This window comes from Acinonyx jubatus, chromosome D1 (genome assembly GCF_027475565.1).
Source record: "Acinonyx jubatus isolate Ajub_Pintada_27869175 chromosome D1, VMU_Ajub_asm_v1.0, whole genome shotgun sequence".
Classification (NCBI taxonomy): Eukaryota; Metazoa; Chordata; class Mammalia; order Carnivora; family Felidae; genus Acinonyx; species Acinonyx jubatus.
Genome location: NC_069390.1, coordinates 110,284,435 through 110,302,978, shown reverse-complemented (window position 1 = coordinate 110,302,978; position 18,544 = coordinate 110,284,435). Strand labels below are relative to the sequence as shown.

General features: G+C 40.4%; 1 long non-coding RNA gene across 4 annotated transcripts in view; it reads left to right on the top strand.

Moving 5' to 3' along the window:
- LOC113596945 (uncharacterized) overlaps window positions 1–18,544 on the top strand; it is a 580,975-nt gene that overhangs the window by 134,587 nt on the left and 427,844 nt on the right. For 2 of the 4 annotated variants that reach the window (XR_008290728.1, XR_008290725.1), the window contains exon 1: window positions 10,829–11,330. The exons of the other annotated variants lie outside the window; for them this stretch is intronic. This is a non-coding gene — a long non-coding RNA (uncharacterized LOC113596945). Of the gene's footprint in view, window positions 1–10,828; window positions 11,331–18,544 lie in introns of those variants that run through there. 4 annotated transcript variants of the gene reach the window in all.

Here is an 18,544-nt window from a genome sequence, read left to right as displayed (position 1 = left end):
CCCCCCTGCCCTCCGCCATAAACAAGATATTGTATAATCCTATCGGCATATATCTGACTGCCCCCTTGACTCAGTATGTGACCTGAAGGAAAACAGTTCACTTTCTTTGCTGCAGTATTATCTTACGTGCTAGAGAGCCCAAATGAGATACAGTGAGCTGGACAGGCACAGAGGTCATCTAGCCTCAGTCTGAAACAGGTGTACTGATAGAGAGCTCCGTCATTCACTTGTACAGTTACCTGCATAATTGAAAACTAAATTTAAATATTTTCTGGGGGGTGTGTGGGAAATGCCAGTTTGATGTTCTGTTAAAAAAGAAAAAGAAAAAGAAAAAGAAAGAAAGAAAGAAAGAAAGAAAGAAAGAAAGAAAAGAAAGAAAAAAGCCTTTGTGAATGTGAAGTGAGAAAATTATATTGCGGGGTGCAGTAAGTTAGCATGTGTTAAAATTAAGTATCTAAAGTATCTACACGGCCTGAAAAGGTGCATGGAAATGAACTGCTTTCCAAGTTAATGTCACAGGAAATGACAGTAAGGCGCTCTCTTTTCACACACTTTTCATGATACGTTTCTCTTAGGGCTTGAAAGAGCTTAAGATCTAGCAGCTTTTGGGGCGCCTGGGTGGCTCAGACGGTTGAGCGTCCGACTTGAGCTCGGGTCACGATCTCACGGTCCGTGAGTTCGAACCCCGCGTCGGGCTCTGGGCTGATGGCTCGGAGGCTGGAGTCTGCTTCCAGTTCTGTGTCTCCCTCTCTCTCTACCCCTCCCCCGTTCATGCTCTGTCTCTCTCTGTCTCAAAAATAAATAAACGTTAAAAAAAAATTAAAAAAAAAAGATCTAGCAGCTTTTCCCTCTGGAGTCTAGAAGATTCACAGAGGTGAGTGTTGGGCTCCGGTATGTGGATCTGGAAGTGATTGGTAGTTGCATTTACAGGTGCTCAGTCCCCCCACAGGTGCGTAGGCGAGCAGGTAGCCCCCTAAAGTGAGGAGCCCCCTAAGTGTGCCTCTGCCCCTTCGGCCTTGCCGCTTTATAATTCGTCTTGATAATGTCTACAGTTTTTCCATCTTTTCCTTCTCTCTGGAAATTCTCTCTGGCCCCGTACTCATACTAATCTAGACGTGACAAATCTATGCTCCTTTCTCCTGTAAACCCTTTTTTGGTGGGTCCCTTCCATTTGTCTTTTAGAAGATGGAGAGGGGGTCCACTAGAGTGCTCCCAGAAAACAGAGACCCCCTACCCGCTGAATCCCATCTGGTCTGTACAATATTGACCCAATAGTTTTCTCTGTTTTGAAACACGAAGTTTTAGAGTGTTTTGTTACACAGCAAGAGATCACTAGAACAAAGGACGATAATGTAGCTGTCAGGTGAATACCATGGGGAAATTCATGGGGACGTTGTGTGTATAAGGATTAAAAAATACTTATTATTGGAGGTAATGAAAAAGATGTGATTTTTGTCTCTGAAGTTCACTTAAGACATATTCTAAACCATGTTTCATCTCCGAGAACATTGATTACAAGTCAGGTGCAGAGACTAGCTGTATGTCAGTTAGCAGGTTACATTTTGTCCCAGGTGCTGCTTTCCAAATTCCTGAAAATACTCAATATGGAGGAAGGTAAGAATTAAATCTGTCTTAAGTGACAAGTAACATAAAAGTTAATAAAGATTTAAAAGGTACAGGAGGATTTACATATGACTTTCTGTCATGTCTATTATAGAGACATGAATAGACTCTGGTTTCTAAAAGGACACGGTCTGGTAAAATGTCTTTACGCAGTGTGTCTGTGTATTGACACTTATGACGTATTTTGACTGTGTTACCCGAATCATATACTGTTAGTAATCACAGAGGGAAAAAGGAAAATCTGGGCACCGTAGCCTCTTGTGTTACATGTGTATATATATATTTATACGTGTGAAAACCATATGGACATGCATTCTGTTTTATGACTAAATTTAGCATCACAAAAGCGGGACCCTATAACATCATAGCAGGCTCAGTTTATGGAAGTCGATATGTAGATGTAATCAGCAGCATGACGCAGCCCTGGACCCCCTTCACATTACGTGCGTCTGATTCAGTGTTGAATTGTAGGACCAGATTTTCCGTTCTCGATGTTGTCATAGTTATGTAAAACACCATTTACTGCACATAGTTTCAGAAGCTATAGCTTTGTTGGTAAAGGTAAGTTCCAAAGAAAAAAATATTATAAATTTCGAGTTCGGCGATGTAAGGAGTAATCCTGTGAAGGGGGAAAAAAAGTCCTAGCTAAGAGAAGCTTTCCCGTATGGATGGAGACAGGACACCACGCCTAAGTGGTGTCATTTTTGAGGATGGTTCTGCAGAGCCCGGTTCAGAATCCTGTGTGGCCGAAGCTGAACTGTACACAATCCCAGCATCTCATTAATTCCTCGGAACTGTCACTTCCTGCCTACAGGATAGGCCAGACCCCAGGAAGAGGTGAAGGCGCAGGAACCGTGGAGTCTGGGCTGATCGAAGTGTGTCAGGGTTTTGACATTAGGCTTGTGTCCAGGAAGGAAGGGTCCTGAGGCCAGACACACCTTCTCGTTTTAATGACTCTGGGAGCTCGGATTCGGCCCTGGCACCTGTAGCATTCTAGGGACTAATACAGCCCAGGAGAGGTGGATACCAGCGGGTGTATTTTGTGTTAATCCCAGCTCAGGCCTTCAGTGGTTTTGTCTTTAGCAAGCAATTTCAAAAATGTTTATCCCAATTTAGTAGAATTCATAAAATCATTAAATGAGTACTTCAACACAAAAAAGCATGGAGTTTCAGAAAATAAATTCTTAATAAATGGTAAATACTACTAGCTTTTTTTTTGAGGATAGCTTCTTCTCACGCACAAGTAAATTTTTAGTACAATTAATAAAGTTAATGTCAAGTTGACTAATACATGATGGATACAATTTCAGTGTACTGTTGTATTTTAGTATAAAATATATCAATCATGTAGAAAATATAAAGAGTCCTATAAAAAACCCCAGCTCTGTACCCACTACTCAGCTTTTTAAAAATCTTGATATTCATTCCTATTAACTTTAGTTTGTTTTGTTCAAAAAATAAACCTCTGTAGATCCTGGCAGCCCATGGTAGACAATTACTAATCCCATTTTCTTTCCCTGCGATCCAAAGAGACTCTTGTGAGTACCTTTAGTGCATCATTCTTATGTTTTCATTCCTTTAGAGGTATAATCACATCAGTAAAGGTTTTCAAAAATTGTTTCTTTAGACTTGTGCATTTTTTTCTCTCTCTATAGACTTCTCATCGTATAACTGTTGTGAACTTCCACGCGTGAATATATTAGGGTTAAAATCCGCTGTCTTATTAATGAGCATTCAGGGAGTTTCATTGTTTTGCCACTGTAAACACACACCTCTTTATGCCTCATCCTCATCATTTTTAAATTGGAAATAGTGATAGTAACCCCCCCAAAGGATTGTTATGAAGAATTGGAAATATTGATAGTAACCCCCTCATAGGATTGTTATGAAGAACAAACTGCTTGATACACATCAGAATTTTACTTGGTGGAAAATAAATACTACGCATCTCCTACTACTGTAAATAATGTTGGAAGGATCGTTTGTGTATTCTCCTCTTTGATTCCAAGTGCGCTACGTAGGAATGACTTCCAGAAGTGGAAATATATGGTCTGTCTGTGTCTACCTCGTCAATTTTACTATAATTATCTGGTCTGCTCTCAAAATTTTATGTTGTCAGGATTATATGGAATCTGGAGTCAGAATCCCTGAGAACTAGCTGTATGACCTTGACAAGATAATTCTCTGTGACTGTGTTTTCTCATCTGTCAAGTGAATATAACAGTAATGTCTATGTCATTGGGTTGCAGTCGGGATGGGACAAGTTATGTGCACAAAGCATTCGGAACAATGTCTGCATTGACTGGACAACACACATTAGCCATCAGAACCACTAACAGCTTAAGGCACTTCCCATTTCTCTACCGGTAGCTGAAATTGTCTAATTTAGTTTGTTGTTTCTTCCCTCCCTCCCTCCTTTTGCCAAGTTGATGGGTATGAAATAGGGCTTCGTGCTTGTTTTGATTTGCTTTCCTCTGATTAATAGAAAGGCCACCTTTACCGTCTCGGCCTCCCATCTCTGATGCCGTGATTTTAGGCCAGGGGCTTCAGCCTGATTCTCCTCCCTCTTCTGACCCGTGTAGATATTTATGTTTGTTTATTTTTGATTAGGTTTACATTCTTTTAACTCTTTTCTTTTTATCTATCGTATTTTCATATGACCTATTTTCATAGTCTTCTCGCTGCTTTGTGTTGGGAGCAGAGCGCTTTTTCTGACTGACTTGACTGGAATAAAAAAAATATTTATCCTGGCAAAATACTTGATGTTCCCTGTGGGCAACATGAAAATAGATGACAGGCATTAGTACAATAAATAAAAGTCACCTGTGGTTCTAGTCAAGAGACATTTTTTTCCCCCTACACATGTGGTGGCCTCAGCAACCAGAAGTTAAAAATAACCTATGTTTTTTTCCAGGAGTCAGAATGATCCCTCACCAAAGCCCGAAGACTGAGAACCTGAGTGTATAAAACTAGTCTGGGCAAAGAAATGTCTGCTTTCCAGATGACCTGCTAATGATTTGCAACGCATGGTCGTTTGGTTTCTGTGAATTCCTAGAAGCAGGCTCACCAACAGGGGTTTTGTCTGCTCACCTGGACAAGTCCTTGTATAAGTGAGTCAGTGGCAGTGGGGTCATTTGTAAGGTTGCCCCTTGTGGAAACATTTTTTTTAACACTATTTCATATCTCCATAAAATGAAATCTAAATAAGGTTATATATTAATGGTACTACATATGAAACTGTATGAATTGTGAAAAGTCGTGTTGTCAGAAGAATGTTCTCCTTCACAGAGAGTTTGATTATATGGTAATATGATATTAAAATCAGTTGAATCGAAAAGGAAATCTAAAATTTGAAAGACAGTGTAAGAAAAAGCAGTTACAAGGACTTAAAAAAGTAAAGTATATAAACACCTAAGTAGGAGATAGGGTACAATTTGTATTGTTAAATAAAGTCATGAATTAGTTGCTTTTAAATCATAAAATATATAAATCAATTTGTAATGTAAACAAAGTATACAGAGATTATACAAAATTTGGCATGGACAAAGAGATACAATGATCCTTCATAGTTTATTGTGCTAATAAAATACTGAAATATGATTGAAATTATTCCCTAGGAAATACAGATAACCAAATGACCACAAAATGACGTAGTAAGCTGAGTAGAGAAAAAGGCTTGGATGTTTTTTGTGACAAATATCAAAAAACTGCTAACAAAAAAGATGCTCACAGAAGCCTTCATAGTTCACTGTAAACTTTAAACAGATAATTCTGGGGCCATTTCACCCATTCAGAATAGAAAAAAAGATAAATTTCCCAATAACTTCCAAGTAACTTAAACATATGTAGCATAACCCTGTTATAAAAGTGTAGTACCTTTATAGTACATAAAATTTGAAATCTTACTCATAAGGTGCAAAAATCTCAAAGTTTTAACAAACCGAGTGCAAGAGATAGTTGAATGGTGAGCCGTAACCCATAAGCCATAAGGAGAAAATGAAATATGCTTAAGTATTCAAAATCTAATTTTTCAACTTAATAAATCAAAAAGGAGGACCCTGTGCTTATCTCAGTGATAAAAGTACATGTACATTTTTAAATAATTAATATTTTAAATACTTCTTTTAAGTCAAAGAATCTAAATTCTAAAAATTCCCACTTGCCTTCTGTGTACTTGCATACGTTGTATGTACATACATGTATGTTAAAGTTGAAAGAAAACCTTACTTGACCTCCAAAACTTTAGATTTTGAGTAGAACAATGTTAAATCTAGAAGTTATTTAATTTGAAAATTGTTACTGAAATTCCAGCTAGCGTGCGGTGTTATCTTGCTTTCAGGCGTACAATACGGTGTTTCTACACTTCCCTACATCACCTCCTCTCCCCGCCAGGCCACCGCCCCCTAGGGACCAGCAGTGTGTTCTCTGTAGTTAAGAGTCTGTTCTTGGTTTACCTGTTTCTTTTCTTTTTTCCCTTTCTCCTTGGTTTCCTAAATTCCCCATATGAATAGTGAAATTGTGTGGTATTTGTGTTTCTGTGACTGACTTTAAATCTGTAAGTTATTTTAGAGAATGGCTGTAATTATGCAATACTATAACATTTCCTAAAACTATGTTCTTTAGAATGCTAGTTCTACCAGATATTAAGTGTCCCTTGAGTGAAAAATTTCATAACAAAATAAATTTGAGGTACACAGTTAAACATAATCTTGAATTTTAAGACTGTTTGAGAGGCACATAAATTGAGTATGATTTCTAAAATGTATTTGGCCGTTAACTACTCCCAACTCATGTGTACACATATTCCTTTCATATTTCTTCAATGCCCAGTGACAAAATGTACAAGTAAATATTTCTAGCTAAGAGGAACCAGATCCTGCCGCTTGCTCTGTTAGTTTTAAGATTGCTTGCCAAGGAAATTGAATTTCATTTTGTGTTAAAAGGTGTTACCCCAAAATTTCTTTTATTATTTTTCGAACTGGATTTTATTAGTCTTTTGCCTTAAAGGATCCCTTTAAATTTCCATTCAAAATAAAACATGAACAATAGTCGTTTCATGGATTATGTCCTTCCTTCACTGAATGAACCTTCATGGGATGTTTAATAAGTGTCATACATCTTCTAGAAACAGAGTCTTCAAATTGAATAAAACAGGCAGAAAAAGGCCTAACCTACAATTACTGTCAGGCAATAATTGCTCAATTTGTCAAAAATGTACTCTCCTTCTGTAAAGTTTTTGAGTATGTAACTTCAAAATATGCACGTTGCCTTATTTATAAAGTTCTATGCATTCAACATTATGCGTATGTATTGAGTAAATTATAAAACTTACCTTTTGAAAACTTGAAGCTGTACAATATTTGGAACCATTTTGACAGATGTTCCAATACCTACAGTGTCTTTTCAGAATTCACATTCTGAGGGCCATAATTCCATGCTCAGAATGAGAGCAGAATTAGGTTGATTTATTCTTTAAAAAATATTTTTTTAACATTTATTCATTTCTGAGAGACACAGAGAGACAGAGTGGTAGTGGGGGAAGGGCAGAGAGAGGGAGACACAGAATCCAAAGCAGGCTCCAGGCTCTGAGCTGTCAGCACCGAGCCCGACGTGGGGCTTGAACCCATGAACCATGAGATCATGACCTGAGCTGAAGTTGGACGCCCAACTGACTAAGCCACCCGGGGGCCCTGCAAAATTAGATTTAATAACAGTTCTGAAGTTACTTTAACCCACCATATTGACTATTACCATTGATGTTTATTGAGTATTGGGAAGAAAGTAGCCTATACTGGATAGGAACACACAATTTAAAGATCTCAGGTAGAATCCTTGGTAGTTTCCTAATCACCTGCATGGGGCATTTAAGTTACTTTAACTCTTTAGTGAAGAAATAGGTAACTTTTCTTCTTGTATCTCTTTTTTTTTTTTTTTTAAGATTTTATTTCTAAGTGATCTCTACACCCAATGTAGGGCTCAAACTTAAAACCCTGAGGTCAGTAGTCACATGCTCCACTGACTGAGCCAGCCAGGTGGCCCTCTTCTCGTGTCTTTCATATGGAAAATCTTAGGAACTGAGAGTATACCCTGCAATATTATAATAATAGGTCTCTGCTTACTACCCATTTTATTCATGGATGATAAAGTAACCCAATATGGTTTTTCTCCAGGGTTAACTACGTTGTACGACATACTAATCTTATACTACATTATTTTGCCATTTCGTGTCATGGAATGGAAAAATAAAATGTATTAAAACAAAGTTATATATTTTAGTTATTTTGTACTTGTGTTGCCCGGGCCACTGAATATACAGATGTGACTTTGGGGACTCCTCAACCGAAAGCCATTAGTGGGCAGTGGGCAAAACCTTCCAGTAATGCCCTCCCATTTGGAAATATATGATGGGCAAGGCAGCGATTTGATACAAAATGTAATAAAAATTCGTGGAGGCAGATGTGAATCACTCCCCTTTGTGGGAGGAAGGGGAGGTATTTCCCTTAGGATCCCTTAGGATCACCTGAGGCATAACCAGCAGTGAACATTCCCTTCTCCTTGGAAGTATGGCGGGACTGCCAAGGCTTCAGAGGCTCCGATCACTGTGATTCCTATCGGTCTGGAATATTAAAGTTGCTACATATTAAAGTTGCTACTTCTTCAAGTGAATACGGGGTCCATTTTTGCAAAGCCTGTAATGAACTACTGAGGATTTTTCTTCCCACTTCTTCCCTCCCCCCACACTCCTGCCCCCCCCCCCCGAAAAACAGTGACCGTTGATGGCCGTGTATTTTTTTCAGAGGCAACATGACCTTAAAGAATTCTTATTTCATGACCGTATTTCAGTCTTGATGCATATTTAAAGCCAGACTTAAAGCCGGGCCAATCCAGGGTGCTTTCTTTGAAATGCGTTTATGATGTTGACATTTTTTTATGAAGCCATTTTCTGACCTGACATCACATGGTAGATGCAGAGTTGAGCAAGCTTGAACGGTTTGGCTTCTTGGATATCCTAAAGATACATTAGGATTCAGCAGTAGCAAGTCAGTTCTCAGCTGCTGTAAGCATTTTGTTATTACACGTTATTATAATGTTTGACCACGGGTCATGCAAGTGAATGACACTTGGCACAGCGATACTGTAAAAGGACACACAGGACGAGTGTCTTCAAGTAGGAAAGTGTTTGTGTTAGGCACTAAGTTTGCAAATTGGAAATTTTGAAGTAGTTCACTTAAAATGGGGAAAAAAATAGACCTAATGAATGAATTCAAATAATATTAGAATCTAGCTGCACAGAGAAGAAAATGAAGTCAGGACAAAGGGCATGGTTTTGTGTTTCAGCGCGAAGGCATCACTCTGTACAATCTGTCTTGGCTTGAAATTGGCGACAATGCGTTGTGCCGCTGTTACAAGTTGAATGTATTTTCTTTATTGAGATGCATCACTTTCTTTCGTATAAATATTTAATTAGCCATGAGGGAAAAGCTCTTGGAATATTTCCTTCCTTTAAAGTGAGTCAGTCTTCGTTGAATATAGCAGTGTTCCGCTAAAAAGCTCATACATTTTTAGCCCTGCCTCAGACGATGAAAAAAAACTAAAAATGTGTCCCCTGTAAGCCATCAAAGAAATGAAGAAAAGAATGGACAAATCAGGGTCCAAAGATACAGGAATTATTTAGATTTTCTCTACTGTCATTTAGGTTTTCTTCTTTCATTATCTTGTAAACAGATCTTGGTGGTGGTCCTTTTTCTCTGGAGAATCCGGGCTAATAAAGTTGCTTAAATCAACTTAGAAAAAAGTACCAGAATACCCTGTTCTTTAACTCTTCGGTGATGCTCCTGTTTACTCTATTAAAATGACATGTGGTTATGAAATACTTGTTCAGGGAAAGAGAAGAGCTGCATGGAAGGCCAAATGTTCGCGATTTTTTTTCTTCCTCCCTAAGTAATGCCATTTTCATAGTCACTCATCACACTCAGAGAATAATCAAATTCAGTGTTACTGCTTTTGCTTTTCCTCAGTTCAGTTCCCTGACCCACAGAGGTCTGTCACGAGGATCGGGTGTTCACGCTGATTCTGAGTGTGTTCCATTTATTACGGCTCCCTGCCGGAATGTAATCAGGTCACCTCTTCCTGCATCCATTTCTATGAATCTGTTAGATTGTTTCAGATTTTTTCAACTTCAAAGTATACTAGGTCTGGAGCATTAAAATCAGTGAATTCTCCCTTGCTGGAAATCCTATGAATCGACTTTCTATTCATTGGACTTCTTCTCATATACATATCTGTGTGTGTCTGCCTCCATAATGTGCTGCTCCTGTGCCCAACTCAGTACTGGTGGCCCCCTCTCTCCCCCTTACCCCATGACCCAGCAGTTTAAAATGCCTTGCAGATACTCGGGCTTCGCTCTCATCTGAAAAACCTGTCCAGGGGCGCCTGGGTGGCGCAGTCGGTTAAGCGTCCGACTTCAGCCAGGTCACGATCTTGCGGTCCGTGAGTTCGAGCCCCGCGTCGGGCTCTGGGCTGATGGCTCAGAGCCTGGAGCCTGTTTCCGATTCTGTGTCTCCCTGTCTCTCTGCCCCTCCCCCGTTCATGCTCTGTCTCTCTCTGTCCCAAAAATAAATTAAAAACGTTGAAAAAAAAATAAAATAAAAAACCTGCCCAGCTCCCTGACAGGTATCCTGTCATCCTCATTCTTGCTGCACATCTGGGGCACACAGCCTGCTAACTTAGCAGCCGGGAATGGTGGCAGCACCATGAGGGCCTCCTGCCATAGATTTCTGTCCAGCTGTCACTAAGGTCCTGTGTTTCCTGAATCATTGGCTTCTGCTTATTACTCAACCTCTTCAAAACTGGCTTCTCTAAAATCTAAAGGTTCCTATTTCTAAATAATACTCTTGCTTTGATGAAGCAGGTTGAAAACACTGTAGCAAAAACATGGTTTTGATTTACATTCACACACATTCCTAGATTTTTCTTATGCGTGTCCTGAAAATGATATCAGTGTATCTGAAATCAGTGACTTGTCTAATAGGAGTTTTCTGGGTGCACTCTGTCATCCCTGGTGTACCGTGAGATCTTTGAGATAAAGGACTGCTTTTTCTATTTCTTGGTCAACCTACGGTGCCTTGCAAGTCTTACAATAACAACATAAGGGAAAAATTACGGGCAGGTGTTGTATCTTTCTATTATTAACATGCACGTGTGTGTGTGTGTGTGTGTGTGTGTGTGTGTGTGTGTGAAGGCAGGTCTTCAGACATTGTAAATCTTGGTTAAAATTGCGGTGTTAAGAATATTTAAGGGGCGCCTGGGTGGCTCAGTCGGTTGAGCGTCCGACTTCGGCTCAGGTCATGATCTCGTGATTTGTGAGTTCGAGCCTCACTCTGTGCTGACAGTTTGGAGTCTGGAGCCTGCTTTGGATTCTGTGTCTCCTCCTCTCTCTGCGCCTCCCCCACTTGTGCTCTGTCCCTCTCTATCAAAAATAAAAAAATGTAAAAAAAAATAAAAAAAAAACAATATTTAATACCCACTTACGAAGATTTAAAAATTGCTGGTTAACAAATACAGTTGATTTCACCTATGGGAAATTAGTGATATTCTTCATGTTTTCTTAAAGGTTCCTTATCCACCACTAATTATATGCCAGGCGCTGTACTAGCCAGAGTGCTTCCTGGAGGGCTGGGAAAGAATGAACATCCACTCGCGTAACGGTTTGCTAATTGTTCTTGTCTGTTAATCAGACGTTGGTCCCCGTTTGGTCTTGTGTTACCAGACCTCTGTTATGCTGAACATCCGAGACCAGAGGATCAGAGCCTGCATTTTCCTGCCTCTCTGTGCCAGGAGGCTGCATTGCCCCTGCCTCTGTTGGCACTTCCACCCCGAAGCCTTCTCTTTAGTCTGCCTTTCCTCATGAAGGATCGTGAGATTCCCTAATGCAGCAAGTATTTGTGCATCGGCATCAAATAAAGCTTTGCAAGCAAACTACAGGCAAATATCACCAAGTCCGCTCTTCCCAGCCTGCCTGTGGAATTCAGTCGCAAGCCCTGAACGGACTGACGTCTAAAGATGACGGGCCAACCGTGTTCTACGGCTGCCAAGATGGCTGGCACAGTCCTGCAGATCAGAAATGAATCCGTCATTTATCATCTGCCCTGGTCTCGCGAGATTGTGCACAACAGCTGGAGAGGAGCATCCCCAGGCCCCTCCAGGGGAGAGTTTTTAGACAGCGATAGCTCCTTGTATTGTCAGGTGTTTATCTGGTTTTTTAAAAAGATGTGTAATTCAAATAAATAAATAATTCGAGTGTACTCTGAGTCGTTGATATACGTGGTAGTCGTGAATTTTTCATGAAGGTCCATAAAAGGTAATAATGCCCTTCTCACATCTACTGTATATTTTCATCTGTATGTGACAAACTGAATTCGTGACCTTCCTCCACCCCAAAGCCTGTTCTTTCTTCAGAATTTGGCTTCCCTACTTTCCTTTCTCACACCGGTCGGCTCAGAGTACCCCATAGTTAAGAAATCACTAAGCAAAGATAGTTCTGCTTCCTAAATATACCATGAAACTCTCCTTTTTCCTCCCTGTGTCTTATCATTGCCTCATTGACTCCTCTCCTGTCTCTCACCTGGGCTAACGGAAGAGGCCACTTGGAGGGAGTAAGGGGCAGGACAGTGTCAGGACAGCTGGGACAAAGAAGATGGGAGTCAAGAAACTCATGCAAGTTAAGGATGGAAATGCAGATTTACTGGGCTGGGTCCTGTGTGTGGCAAGGTCGTGGAGTTTGTGCTGAAAGTGATGGAGAATCACTGAGGGATATTAAAAAGTGAATGCTTATGCGAAAACAGGATCATTTTGGTGTAAAGGATTGTTTAGAAGGATTGTATGGTAGACAGAATCATGGTCACCACCAAGCGGTCAGTGTCCTAATCCCTGGGCCCTGTGAATGTGTTACCTTACACAGCAAAGGAGTTTAGGAGTTTAAGGAGTTTGTGATGGGGACATTATTATTCCGGGTGATCCAGGAGGGTCAGCGAAAGAACCAGGCAGGAATCGGAGAGGGATGCATGTGTGTGTGCGCGTGTAAGAGTGACCGAGAAAGAGAGATCTGTAGATGTTATCTTGCTGGCTTTGAAGGTGGAGAGCGAGGCCAGGAGCCAGGCAATCTCAGTGGCTTCCAGAAACTGTTGAAGGAAACAGACTCCCCCCAACAGCCTCCAGAAGGAGTGAAGTCCTATGGACACCTTGATTTTAACCCAGTGAGAGCCTTGTTAGACCTCCGACTTCAAGAACTATAAGAATGCATTTGTCTTTCTCAAAGCCACTAAGTTTAGGGTAATTTATGGCATAAGAAACTAACACAGAAGGAGAAAAGGAATGGAAAAGTGAAGAAGGCATTTTCTCGGGGTTCGCATGACACTGCTTTCCTAATAACTGCAGCAGTTCTGAAAAACCCAGGTTTAGAAGGTAAACAACATGTTAACCATTATGCTTAGAAAAAAGGGAAATGCTTGGCGTATTTGAAGTAACTACGTGGTTAGGCTAAGACGTAGACTTTGTGCGTGAGCCCCTGTTCTTTGCAGATTTGTTTCTTTGTTTGTGTGACGGTGGTAAACATGGTGAAAAGGTGATTTAATGCTGTTACTAAATGATGCAATGCCTTTGAAATTTTCATCGTTCTTTTCAGCATCTCTTCTCGTTAAAAACATTCCACCAGTTTGCATAATCCCTGATAGTAGTCCAACTGAGATGACTTTTGCTTCCAGTCTAGTTTCCAGTCATATGGCAAGGAGTAACAAAGGAGTGAGTATCTAAATGTTGAGCACCGCCTCATGAATTCATAACTGAGTGTCTTGGTGTTGGTCCTGCAATCTGGATGCAGAGCATAGGGGAGTTCTAGGTGTGTGTTGGGGGAAGAGTGGTTCTTTTTTTCCTGGTTGTATCTACCATTGAAATAAAAATCTTTCCTAATATTTTAGGCACTGAAAGCCATTTTATGGGGCACACCATTTTGCACTTGAAGAAGCTTAGACTCAGAAATACTGAACAGCAATACCAGTAATGGATGCCGACAAGCCTGGGTCCTTATTCTAAAACCTCTACCTTGCATAATTTACTGTCCCAGCTTATATATCATTGGTGTATCTATCCTTTTGCATTTGTCAATAACTAGCCAAGTGAGTAAAGATAATTCTACTCAGGATCTTAATGGCTGCATAGTACTCAGTGCACTCTTACTACTGAACGCTTGGATTATTGGAAAATTCTTTTCTAATGAACAATTTGCAGTAACCATCCCTCTAACCAAATCTTTATGCTCATTTTTACTTATTTACCTTCAGCTCCTGGAAACAGACTCTATAAGTAAATTGTGTGCGTGGTTAAGAGTTTTCATTAAACAATCCTTAATTGGCCTAATCATAGGATTTATTTATTATGCCTGTATTTAAAATTTTCTTGCAGTAATGATTCTCTAATAGGGGTTGGCTTTGTAATTTCTTGTAATAATGGTTCACACTGGTACAGTCACATGCCTGTCCTGTCTCTGATCCCGTGGAGGCATTTCTGACCTCACCAAGTGGATTGGTGAAGACTGTCTGTGAACACTGAGTTTGAAGTGACCCAGTGGCATCTGATACTTCACTAAAAACAGAGAAACACTTAAGTTACAAAGAAGGGAACTCTCTGCTATTCCCAAGGTAATTATTAAAACGCCTAACATGTTAAGGTCAGAGCCCACTCACATTAATGAGGTGTTAACATGCTCTAAGAATAGTCTAATTACAAGTCCTGTTGTATTAAGGTTTCTTGCCTTCTGGGATTCCGGTCCACATTGATCCAAGTCAGTTTTCCTCTTCTTGTCAGAAAGTTACTCAGCGTACCCGTTCCTCCGCTCTTCCTTTCCCTTCCTTCTTCCTTCTAGTTTGCATGAGACCTAGAGCCTGGGCATTCCTCATTCTGGTACTTATAAGAGATGTGGGATAATGGCTTTCAGGTATTAAACATGATTTACCTCCCTGTTAGTTACTGTGCCATCATTTACGTGATGGACTTAACTGAAATCCTCAGCGTATTGGCGGTAAACACAAAAGGCTCAGGAAATGCAGGACGGGAATCTCCATGATCAAGTTGCAGCAATCACCATGGTTTATGTTCATGCATGCACACACATACACACACACACATACACACACTAAGCACTCATTTCTTATTCATCCATTAATTCACTTTTGTTACATGACAAATACATTGAACTGCTATGATGTGCAAGATATGATGGGAGATAAACATTAATAACATACATGGTACTTGCTTTCAACTAATCTAATAGAGAAATAAGAAATTACCCTAAAACTAGAATGCAAAATGAAACACTCTTTGGCATTATTAGTCTGCCTGTGCTCTTTTCTAAGTACAAATCTTTATTTTTAAATAATGAAAAACGTTAATGGCCTAAGGGATGCTTGCTCAGAGATGTGAAGACAGAGATGGGCAGGGCTGTGTAAAGAAGACGGAGTAATGATTTCTACTCGACTTGGGTACACGGCAGCTAACAAGGAGCTTTCAAATAAGGTAGAAAATGAACCAGTGACAGAGGCAACTCCAATTCACTCATTTGTCCATGAGGAGTGTGTGAAATTTCAAAAGGGAATGAAATGATAAGTTATTTTCTCGAGATTAACATGCAATCAGAGGGGAAGACAGAATTAAAAGACCTGTCTTGAAAACAGTTATTATTATAAAGTGTTCACTCATTTGACAAACATTTAGTGGGGTTCTTACTGTATATTCCAGACAATACTAAACACAAAACTTTACAGAAAATTAAGGCAAAAGTCCCTGTCCACAAGGAACTTAATCTAATGGAAAGAGTACGAACAAAACCAGTAATTGAAGTGCAGTGAGTCAAAATGGAGATGAAGTACGTTGGGGCACTGAGAACACAAGGAAGATAGACTCACCCAGAATGGTCCGCGGAGGGGAGCCAGTCACAAGCTGCCATTTCAAGGACCCAAAGGAAACTGGTTCTAAACATTAACAGACGGCAACTTGTTTAAGGAGCTGAATGTGTACAGATGGCAGAAAATCGTGCACAGTAGCATAAAGAATGGCAGCGTTGAAGAGCTAGCTGTGGTCAAAGCCAGGAACAGGTGTGACGTCACTGGAGGTAGGAAGAGGCGTAAGGGGAAGAGCGGGTAGGGCTGATGTCATCAGACACCTAGCATGCCAAGGTAAGCAATTCACATGTTTGCCTGAAGACAGCAGGAAGGAAGGTCATGGTCATGTAATTGTTTAGATAGGTCATTCTCACGCAGTGTATGATGGACAGGGCGAGGTCACTTCTGGAGTAAGGGAAAAACGTTCATTATTGCTGCAGCTGTCTACATGAGAGACCATATGGACCTCCACCAAAACAGGGGTTTAAGGAGGAAGCATTATGACAGAATCAGCTAGTTCAACAGCTCTTGGAAGCTAGTTGGATTTAAAAGTAGTGTTGACAAAATGGGAAGGCTCAAAAATAAATAAGATATTTTGTGTAACAGAAATCAGTCCTTTCCAGTCAGTCCCTGACTGGCGCTTTAGGTAAGGTGTTAGCATGGAGGATGGGGCTCTGTTGGGCAGCAGAGTTCAGGGACCCTGAACTCAGCATTCACATTTCTGTAGTCACGTTTGACAGAGGAAATGATGTCACTCTGAGGTCATCAGTAGCCTCCTGTCTTATTGGTAGCCGTGTTTTGTGCTTGGATTGTGTCTCTCCCAGCATATTTACAACACTGGCTCCCCCTCCGCAGACACCCACGATGCTGACTGCTAACCTTGGTAACGAAGAGAATTTGCTAGCTGGGCTGGGGACCCAAGGCCGCAAGTCAATGTCAGATTTCTTACCTATTTCCTAGCCTTTGCCGATAGTAAAGTTAAAATTTTTTTTTTAAATACAAACCATCTTTAATTAAGAGAAAATGTCAACCAAGTTGCAAAAAGTTGAGTGATTTTATTCCCCAAGAAACAGAAATACTCTGGCCTTATGGTGAGGTGATTATTCCAGTGTGTGACATTCTCCTTGTTGAGCAGCAGAGGCTCCGTGCAGGTGGCTCTGGTCGGCAGACGTGAAAACAAGTTGTTGATGATTCTGCCAGTTTACTGATTCCTCTGGGTTTATTCATTTGTTCCTCTGTTAAGTTAGGGGGATATTGTATAATTGCTACAAATTCATCATGATTATCATTGTTCTGATATTCTTTAGAATCTGATGATAAACGCTTTCAGTCTTTATTTCCCTTCCAAGTTCTTGGTTGGAATGTGGAAAAGAGTGATAAATCCAGGGTTTAGATCTAGCATGTGGTTGATGTTGAGTAAGTAAACAATGAATCCTTGAATAAAAGGTCTTGATTTTCTCATGGCAGGTTGTCCAGTAAAAATACACTAATATGTGTAATGTCAAGGGCAAAATGTGACACATTTTATTGAGGAAAACTTAGAGGAAGTAAAAATGGAAGGAACAGGGTGTTAGGAAATCTCACATACCCATCACAGAACTTTAGTAATGCTCTGCCCATACCCAATCCTGCTTCCCTACGTACTTCTGTTCCCTTTTCTGCTGGGGAACCCACATCAATATTGCTGTTTTCCTGAATATTGCTTAGCAGCAATGAACCCTTACCACGCTACCAATATATAATAATAATTAAGTCACGCCAGTGAATTTAAGGCACCGAGCTTTGCACTTCAAGGCTTCTGTTTCTTCCCTAGTCTGAATCCAGAAGTCTCTAATTTAGCTCTTCTTTCAACATCTCAGTCTTTCCCTCTAAATATGTAATTTCCCTCTATATATATCCTGCAGCTGATGTGTCTTTCACGGCAGTTAAAGTTGTTCATTTATCCACAGTGGCTCTTCTTCCGTGTTTTTTCTTGGAAACGTTTCTTCAGTTACTGAGATAACATTCACCTTTGGAATAAATTGCTTGTATTAACCTTGTCAGGTGTTATTTCTTCGAACCAGTCCACGAGAGTTGTGTCACTGAAAGAGTGATATAGCCAAGGCCTTGGGTGTCTCCATTTTGTATTTGGAGAAAACTTTTATTTACAGGAAAAAAAAAAACCACTTAGGAATTTAGAAGTACATATATTTTTTTCCCTAAGAAAATTAAAGAATCTGTCTAATTGATATGGGTTTAGGCTTAAATAGTACAATTTTATAAAAATAACTGGTTTTAAAAATTACGATGGTGTAACTCCAGAATCAGCGCTAGCCTATTCCTGCAGATGTTAGCGAGCACCACTTGGAAGAGTGTTGAGGCAGGAACAAGAATATACGTTGTCACTCAGAATGCTGCCAGTATTTATTAATCATGTCTTTTGTTACTAATCCGATAAAGCTTTTAAGTCAAAATAAACCCGTCACAGTCTCCAGACTGTGTTTTTTCTTGCCTTTTATGACGTCTTGGAATTTTTCGTGGATCCGCAGCCATGGTGAGAGGGTCCTTGGTGTGTGGCTCTGTGGCAGGCCTGCCCGGGGCTGGCCTGCGTGTCGTGTTTGCTCTAGTGGGCGTCACAAGCTCGGTTTCTTCTCGCGTCCTTGTTTCTGTCTCTGCCGTTGTTTTTGGAAAGAAAAACAGCCTTTTTTTTTTTTTAATTTTTAAGTTTCTTTCTTTATTTTGAGAGAGACAGATGGTGTGAGCAGGGGAGGGGCAGAGAGAGAGGGAGAGAGAGAATCCCAAGCAGGCTCTGAGCGGTCATTGGAGAGCCCGATGCGGGGCTTGAACTCATGAACTGTGAGATCGCAAGCTGAGCCAGCACCCAAGAGTCAGACGCTTAACCGACTGAGCCGCCCAGGGACCCCACAAAGAGCTCCTTCTTAAGTAGAGTCTTTGCCTTGAAACTCTTTGAGCCACTGTTGTTCCACTGGAAACCCTGTGATGTAGTG